General features: G+C 43.3%; 1 non-coding gene across 1 annotated transcript; it reads left to right on the forward strand.

The window, feature by feature from the left end:
- Nucleotides 1–1,520: 1,520 nt before the first annotated feature.
- TRNAH-AUG (transfer RNA histidin (anticodon AUG)) lies at nucleotides 1,521–1,592 on the forward strand. Its single transcript has one exon. It is a non-coding gene; the product is annotated as a tRNA-His (tRNA).
- Nucleotides 1,593–7,824: the final 6,232 nt, after the last annotated feature.

The raw sequence follows: 7,824 nt of genomic DNA on the forward strand, positions 1-7,824 counted from the left end.
TGGCAGATGATAAGATACTGTACATAGAAAACCCTAAAGATAGTATGAGAAAATTACTAGAGCTAATAAGTGAATTTAGCAAAGTTGCAGGATACAAAATCAATACAAAGAAATCACTTGCATTTCTTTATACTAACAATGAAAAATTAGAAAGGGCAATTAAAGAATCAATCCCATTCACCACTGCAACAAAAATAGTTAAATATCTAGCAATAAACTTACCTAAGGAGAAAAAAGAATTGTACACAGAAAATTATAGGACACTAATAAAAGAAGTCAAAGATGACATAAACAGATGGAGAGGTATTATATGTTCCTGAGTAGGAAGAATCAGTATTGTGAAAATAACTATACTACCAAATGCAAGCTGCAGATTAATGCAACTCCTATCAAATTACCAAATTATTTTTCAGTGAACTAGAACAAAAAATTGCACAATTCATATGGAAACACAAAAGTCCCCGAATGGCCAAAGCAGTCTTGAGAAAGAAGAATGGAGCTGGAGGAATCAAGCTTCCTGACTTCAGGTTATACTACAAAGCTACAGTCATCAAGACAGTATGGTACTGGCACAAAAACAGAAATATAGACTAATGGAACAAGATAGAAAGCCCAGAAGACAGCTTCTTCAATAAATGGTGCTCAGAAAATTGGACAGCTACATGTTAAAGAATAAAATTAGAACACTTCCTAACACCATACACAAATATAAACTCAAAATGGATTAAAGACCTAAATGTAAGACAAGAAATTATAAAACTCTTAGAGGAAAACATAGGCAGAACACTAAATGACATAAATCAAAGCAAGATGCTCCATGACCCACCTCCTAGAGTCATGGAAATAAAAACAAAAGTAAACAAGTGGGACCTGATTAAACTTAAAAGTTTTTACACAGCAAAGGAAAGTATAAACAAGGTGAAAAGACAACCCACAGAATGGGAAAAATAATAGCAAATGAAACAACTGACAAAGGATTAATTTCCAAAATATACAAGCAGCTCATACAACTCAATACCAGACAACAAACAATCCAGTCAAAAAGTTGGACAAAGACATAAATAGACATATCTCCTAAGAAGACATACAGGTGGGTAACAAACACATGAAAAGATGCTCAACATCACTCATTATTAGAGAAATTCATATCAAAACTACAATGAGATATCACCCCACACCAGTCAGAAGGGCACTCATTAAAAGTCAAGAAACAATAAATGCTGGACAGGGTGTAAATTGATACAGCCACTATGGAAGATGGCATGGAGATTCCTTAAAAAAAAACTAGGTATAAAACCACCATATGACCCAGATATCTGCCTCCTAATCATATACCCTGAGGAAACCAAAATTGAAAGAGTTTCAAGTATCCCATTGTTATTTGCAGCACTATTTACAGTAGCTAGAACGTAGAAGGAACCTAGATGTCCATCCACAGATGAATGGATAAAGAAGTAGTGGTATATATACACAATGGAATATTACTCAGAAATAAAAAGAAACACATTTGAGTCCACCATTCCCTGGTGGCTCAGATGGTAAAGCGTCTGTCTATGATGCAGGAGACCCAGGTTCGATCCCTGGGTTGGGAAGATCCCTTGGAGAAGGAAATGGCAATCCACTCCAGTACTATTGCCTGGAAAATCCCATGGACAGAGGAGCCTGGTAGGCTACAGTCCATGGGGTCGCAAAGAGTCGGACACGACTGAGCGACTTCACGTTCACGTTCACATTTGAGTCAGTTCTAATGAGGTGGATGAAGCTAGAACCTATTATACAGAGTGAACTGAGTCAGAAAGAGAAAGATAAATGCCATATTCTAACACATATATATGGAATTTTGAAAAATGGTGCTGAAGATATTATTTACAGGGCAACAATGGAGAAACAGACATAGAGAATAGACTTATGGATACGGGGAGAGGGGAAGAGAGGGTGAGATGTATGGCAAGAGTAACATGGAAACTTACATTACCATATATAAAATAGATAGTCAAGGGGAATTTGCTGTATGGCTCTGGAAACTCAAACAGGGGCTCTAGATCAACCTAGAGGGGTGGGATGGAGAGGGAGATAGGGAGGAGTTTCAAAAGGGAGGGGATATATCTATACCTATAGCTGATTCATGTTGAGATTTGATGGAAAAGAGCAAAATTCTGAAAAGAATTTATCCTTCAATAAAAAATAAATTTATTTAAAAATCAAAAACTTTAAATACATTGCATAAATTTTTTAATAGTAAATTTATTAACCCTTTGTAGAGCTAAGCATGCTGACAAAATTTTGTGAAATAGCCATTCAAGTGGCAACAAGGTGCAGGAATAGTAATTCAGAGAATTTTGAGATAACTTTTTACTCTGCCTAATAAATGTAGGACTTTTGCAGGCAGACAAGTTGGGTGGGTCACAGACCCACACCTGACATGAGGTGCAGATGCCAGGAGGTGGGCATATGCCAGGCACGTGAAAGGAAGTACCAGAATGTGGGCCTAGGCAGGTTACAAATCCAGAACATCTGCAGTCCAGGCCCCAAGTCAGGTGGGTGAGGGGCTCAGGCTAGAGCCGGCTCAGGGAACCAGGGTTGAGGCCTGGCTCAGGGCCCTTGGAGGGCTCCACTAGGGACTGCCAATTGCTTCTGGCCTCCCTGAGCAGCTGCTGAACTCAAAGTGTGTCTACAAGTTAGATTCAAGCACTCTGGAGGCGGTCAGGGAGGTGCTCGTTTCTCTCCTCCACGTGGTCCAGAGAGGTGTTGACCTGGTCCAACATGGGGTTGGTGGCTGCCCATATTCCTCCTCGGGCGAATCCGTGGACCTTTCCTCCCATGTGCACATCCACAGGCATGCCCTTTTCCACATGGCCACCAGACTTGGCGGGCTCATGCATGTGCAGGGCTCACATGGCCTTGTAGCGAAGTGGTGTGGGTTGGGCACACAGATGGCCTGAGGCAGGGAGGGTGGAGGGCAGTCATTAAAACCTTGTGCTCATTGACATCATCCTCCTGGGGAAAAGAAAGCAAGACTGTCACAGTCTGTCCTGATTGAAGATATGCCCACTGGCTGGTGGGCTTGGGTCTCCCTGGAGTTTTCATAAAGATTGTATAGGCTGCGTGTCTCAGCAACTCACATCTTGTGATCAGCCTCTGCTGCTGCTGCTGCTAAGTCGCTTCAGTCGTGTCTGACTCTGTGCAACCCCATAGACGGCAGCCCACCAGGCTCATCCGCCCATGGGATTTTCTAGGTAAGAGTGCTGGAGTGGGGGTGCCAGTGCCTTCTCCAGATCAGCCTCTAGGGATCACCAAAGCTGCAATGTGTGACTTCTACCCAAAGGGTCCTCAGTATGTGGAGGTTGAAGAAGGTCTTCTATAGTGTAAAAACAGCTGGAATTTCATTCTTTGTCCCAGTGTTATGATGTACTCTTGTTAAAGAATAACTTATTCATTAGAATGTGAGCTACCCAATTCAAGTATGCAAGTCCGAGTCAGCAGGCAGGAGAGAAACATGCTGAGATTTGGATTTTCAAGGAGATGGAACTACTTCTCACTTGTACTCCAAATACAGGATCAGCAGGCATTGATTAACTAATTAATCATTGGCCCTTTTTTGTTTTATAGGAGTCCAAGGGATTTTGGACTTGGTGCAGAATTGAGAGGAGTGAGCATAATTTTTTCCATTTATTGAGGGCTTTTTATGGGCCAGGCTGTATGTATCTCCCTCATAACTGTTGATGTAATGGATAAACATGATGATGCAAGGGCACCTTTGCAAAACCCTGGATATCCTGGCACTGAGAAGCAGGGTCTCAGTGCACAGGCACATTCACGAAGCAGTACACATAACTCCTGCACCAGGTGTGCACTTTTAGAACTCTGTTATTTTGTTGGAGGTAAGGGATCTGTAAATCGCTATGGCTCACCTGCCCCTTCCACACAAACACAAACATACAGAGAGCAGGGGGTCCGTGCCTTCTACTCTCCTCTTTCCTTGAATGTGGTCTCACTTGGGAGAGAAATGAATGGGTGACAGGAAGCTTATAGAAAAAAGGATGAATAAGGACTTGCCCATTCTGAGTTCCTTTCCTGCATTTTGTTCTGATTCTTTTCCCCACCCCAGGGATGCCTTGAAAGGCTTGGAGCACCTTTTTCCCATGACTTTGGGACTGACTGGTGGTCATCTCATGACATTCTGGATGGATCTCAAGGCATGAAGGGATTCTGTTGAGGCTTGGAGGAAGGTGCACTCAGCCTAGAAAGCTGTATCTTAGAAGCTCCTAGGGCACAAGTCTCATCCAGACAGAAGCAAATGTAGGCTAGTCTGTGCCTTGATTCCACTGCTGGTGTCCTCTCAGCCTCCTCCCACCTCCGCATTCTTCTTTCTGTCTCTATATCCTTCCAGCAATCTATATTTCCATCTCTCTGTATCACAGGGACACAGTCTAGGGACACAGGCTACAACTTTGTCCTGATCTCCACCCACAGTGGCACAGACATGTAGGTCAGGTTCCTTCTATGGGTGATCTGAGTTCTTCTCATTTGCACAAGTGATGTGGGACAACTTAGGGAAGCCATTACTGTTCCAGGGTGTAGATCTACCTTTGGTGACTGAACCAAGTCTCAGAAGATGACCCACGACTATTTGCATACCCTGGTCCAGCCCTATGTTTAGGCAGTATGGAGCCCACCTCATGCGGAGAAGAAGGAGGGTGGCAACTCTGACACTAAGGATCCACAGTTACGCTGAACTTCACAGGTTAAGGTCACAGTCCTAAGCCAGAATGCCATCACTACAGAAACCAGACCCAAGTCTAGGTTTACCAGAACACCCTCACACTGACGAACTTATAGATGGGCCATGTTCTGATCAGGCAATCCCACAGAGGATAGTTAGAGAAGTGCAGTGAATATCCAGTATAATTTTCATTCAAACATTATTTAGTCTGCCCCCAGATATTATTCAAACACATTCAAGCCAAAGAAATTAAGACTTGCCTTTTCCCTATAAGATGTACAATGTTGGTTAGAAAGTCTAACATTCAGAATTCAGGGAAACAGATTCTTTCTTTCCATTCATGAGTGGACTGAGCTTCGGAGACATCTTCATAGAAGGTTTGCACATATCATATAAAGTTGAGAATTTGAATGACCTTTTGTCAGTATGTGTGTGTGTGTGTGTGCCTGTGCACGTGGAAGCCCTGATGCAGACTATTTCAATTTGGACACTCAATGCCTTGGCAGAAGGATGAGCATCCAAGATTTGGGCAGGAAGGCAAGTTGTGTTGGTCACAGGCCCACACCTGACCCCAGCAAGGGATACCAGGTGGTGCGGGGTTCCAGGCCCTCTGAAGGGAAGTACCAGAAGCATGGCCTAGGCAGGAAGATCCCAAGGACATCTGGAGGCCAGCCCTCAGCCAGGTGAAGGGGGCTAAGGCTAGAGCCAGGCTCAGGGAGGCAGGGTAGAGGCCTAGCTCGGGGTTCTTGGAGGGCTCCACTAGGGAAGCCAATCACTTGGAGCCTCTGTGTGCGGCTGCTGGAACTCAAGATGCATCTGACACTTGGATTCAAGCACTGCTCCAGGCGGTAATGGAGGTGGTCATTCCTCTTTCTCAAGATGGTCCTGATAGGCTTGACCTGGTTTAACATGTGGTTGATGGTTGCCTATATTGCTTCTTCGGCAATTCCAAGGTCCTTGCCTTACATGCCTGCATCCACAGACATGCCCTGTTCCATGAGGCAGCAGACATGGTGTGCTTGTGCATGAGCAAGGCTCATGTGATTTTGGAGAAAGGCGGCCATGTGTGCTCAGTCTCCATATTCTTTTGACCCTCTCTTTTATCTGTTCTGCACATTGATGCCCTAATGTAGATTTGAAAAGAAATTGGATCTCAATGGAGTTTACCATATCTAACCCATGGTTCTTTGCCTTTGGCCACTTATCTTCTTTCCCTTCATGTTTTGCAGATTATATTGTTAACTGTCTTCTCCTATGAGGCCAATACATGTTTTCCCTGAGAATATATGCTCTTTCACATTCCTGCTCCTCTGCACTAGCTCATCCTAAACCCTTCAAAACAACTCCTCTCTCTCCCCACATTCTCCATCAACTCTTATGCAACACACATTCAGCTTTCTGCATCTTTCTTGACAGATGGGTCTGATATGGTCAACCAAATCTTCAGTAATTTTGCCAGTTCTTCTATCAGATTCCACCCACATTGTGCCTTCTGCCAAAGCATGAGTAGACAATGGGTTTATGACATTCTCTTGGGGAATATCACTGGGGATCTCTTAATGAAAGGTATATTTCAGTGTGTCCTTATGTGCTATTGAATCCTCATATGTATTGTGCTGTATATAGCTATATATATCAGGAAAAAATGAGCAACTTAGTTGATGAATTGGAAAATCATGGGTAAAAATTAAAAAAACAGCATATATACATGAAAAATGTGCAAGAGTTAATAAGTCAACAGAAACATTAACATAGGTGAAAATAATAATTGTGGAACAAAACAACTGGCAAACTGGCCAATATGTTGCTAAGATGTGGGATATGTTACACGAATGGTTAGTAGGAAAAGAGTCAGAGAAATTAGACTCTTGTTGGTGGAGCTAGCATGATAAATTCTCCAGGAAGGAGGGTTTATTTGACCAGAGACATGCATGGTGATAAATAACAGTCCTAGATGACTTTACGTGAAAGCTTAGTGTGTGTTTGTTCAGTTCACTTCAGTGGCTCATTTGTGTCTGACTCCTTGCGACCCCAGAGACTGAAGCACGCCAGACTTCCCTGCCCATCACCAACTCCCGAAGCTTACCCAAACTCATGTCCATTGAGTCAGTGATGCCATCCAACCATTTAATCCTCTGTCAGCCCCTACTCCTCCTGCCTTCAATCTTTCCCAGAATCATGGTCTTTTCTAGTGAGTCTGCTCTTCACATCAGATGGCCAAAGTATTGGAGTTTTATCTTCAGCATCAGCCCTTCCATTGAATATTCAGGACTGTTAGGCACTGGTCTAAATGCTTTGCACGAACTCACTAAGGGTTATGGCAGCCTGATGACATAGTTCTTATTAGTATCCCCACTTTACTGATGAGGAAACTGAGACACAAAACAATGAAGGATATTCAGCTGGTAGGATTAGTAATTGTGGTTTGAATCTAAACAGCATACCTCAAGCTCATGTACTGTACACAGTAGATAAGAAGACATTATTTTCCTCAGACAGACCATGAACGTGGAATGAAGTATAAATGAGATAAGACTGAAAGACAGGACTTTCCTGGTGGTCCAGTGGCTAAAGCTCAGTGCTTTTACTTCTGTGGGAACAGGATCGATCCCTGGTTGAGGATCTAATAGCTCACACACTGCGCAGTAACACACACAGAAAAAAATGGGGGAAAAAAAGAAAAAAATGGAATAAATGATAACCACCGATTGAGGAGACATTGGTGATCTGAAAGATAGGACCTGGGTGCTAGTGGTCATTGCATGCCAGGGCTTGAGAGGGCCCAGTATACATGCATCTGCTGATGCCAGTCAGAGGGACAAGCCTAGTAACACATGGGGAAGACTTGCCAAATCCTTAGACACGATTCACATCAACGGCCCCAATCTTCATTGTTGTCCCTCTCCATGTGGATTAATCATTTCTTACTGATGACTGGAGAAGGCCTGCAACAACTCTCCTGCCCTCTGGATCTTTGTCAAAGGCTCACCCAACAACCCCAAGTTTGGAAGAGCTCACCTGTAATCTTTCTCTGGGCTTTCCAAGGAGCATCTGTTCCCTAGTGGAAAAGAAACCCCTCTGGTCCAATGTCTGGCTGTTTG

The sequence above is a fragment of the Bos taurus genome, chromosome X (assembly GCF_002263795.3).
Source record: "Bos taurus isolate L1 Dominette 01449 registration number 42190680 breed Hereford chromosome X, ARS-UCD2.0, whole genome shotgun sequence".
In the NCBI taxonomy this organism is placed as follows: domain Eukaryota; kingdom Metazoa; phylum Chordata; class Mammalia; order Artiodactyla; family Bovidae; genus Bos; species Bos taurus.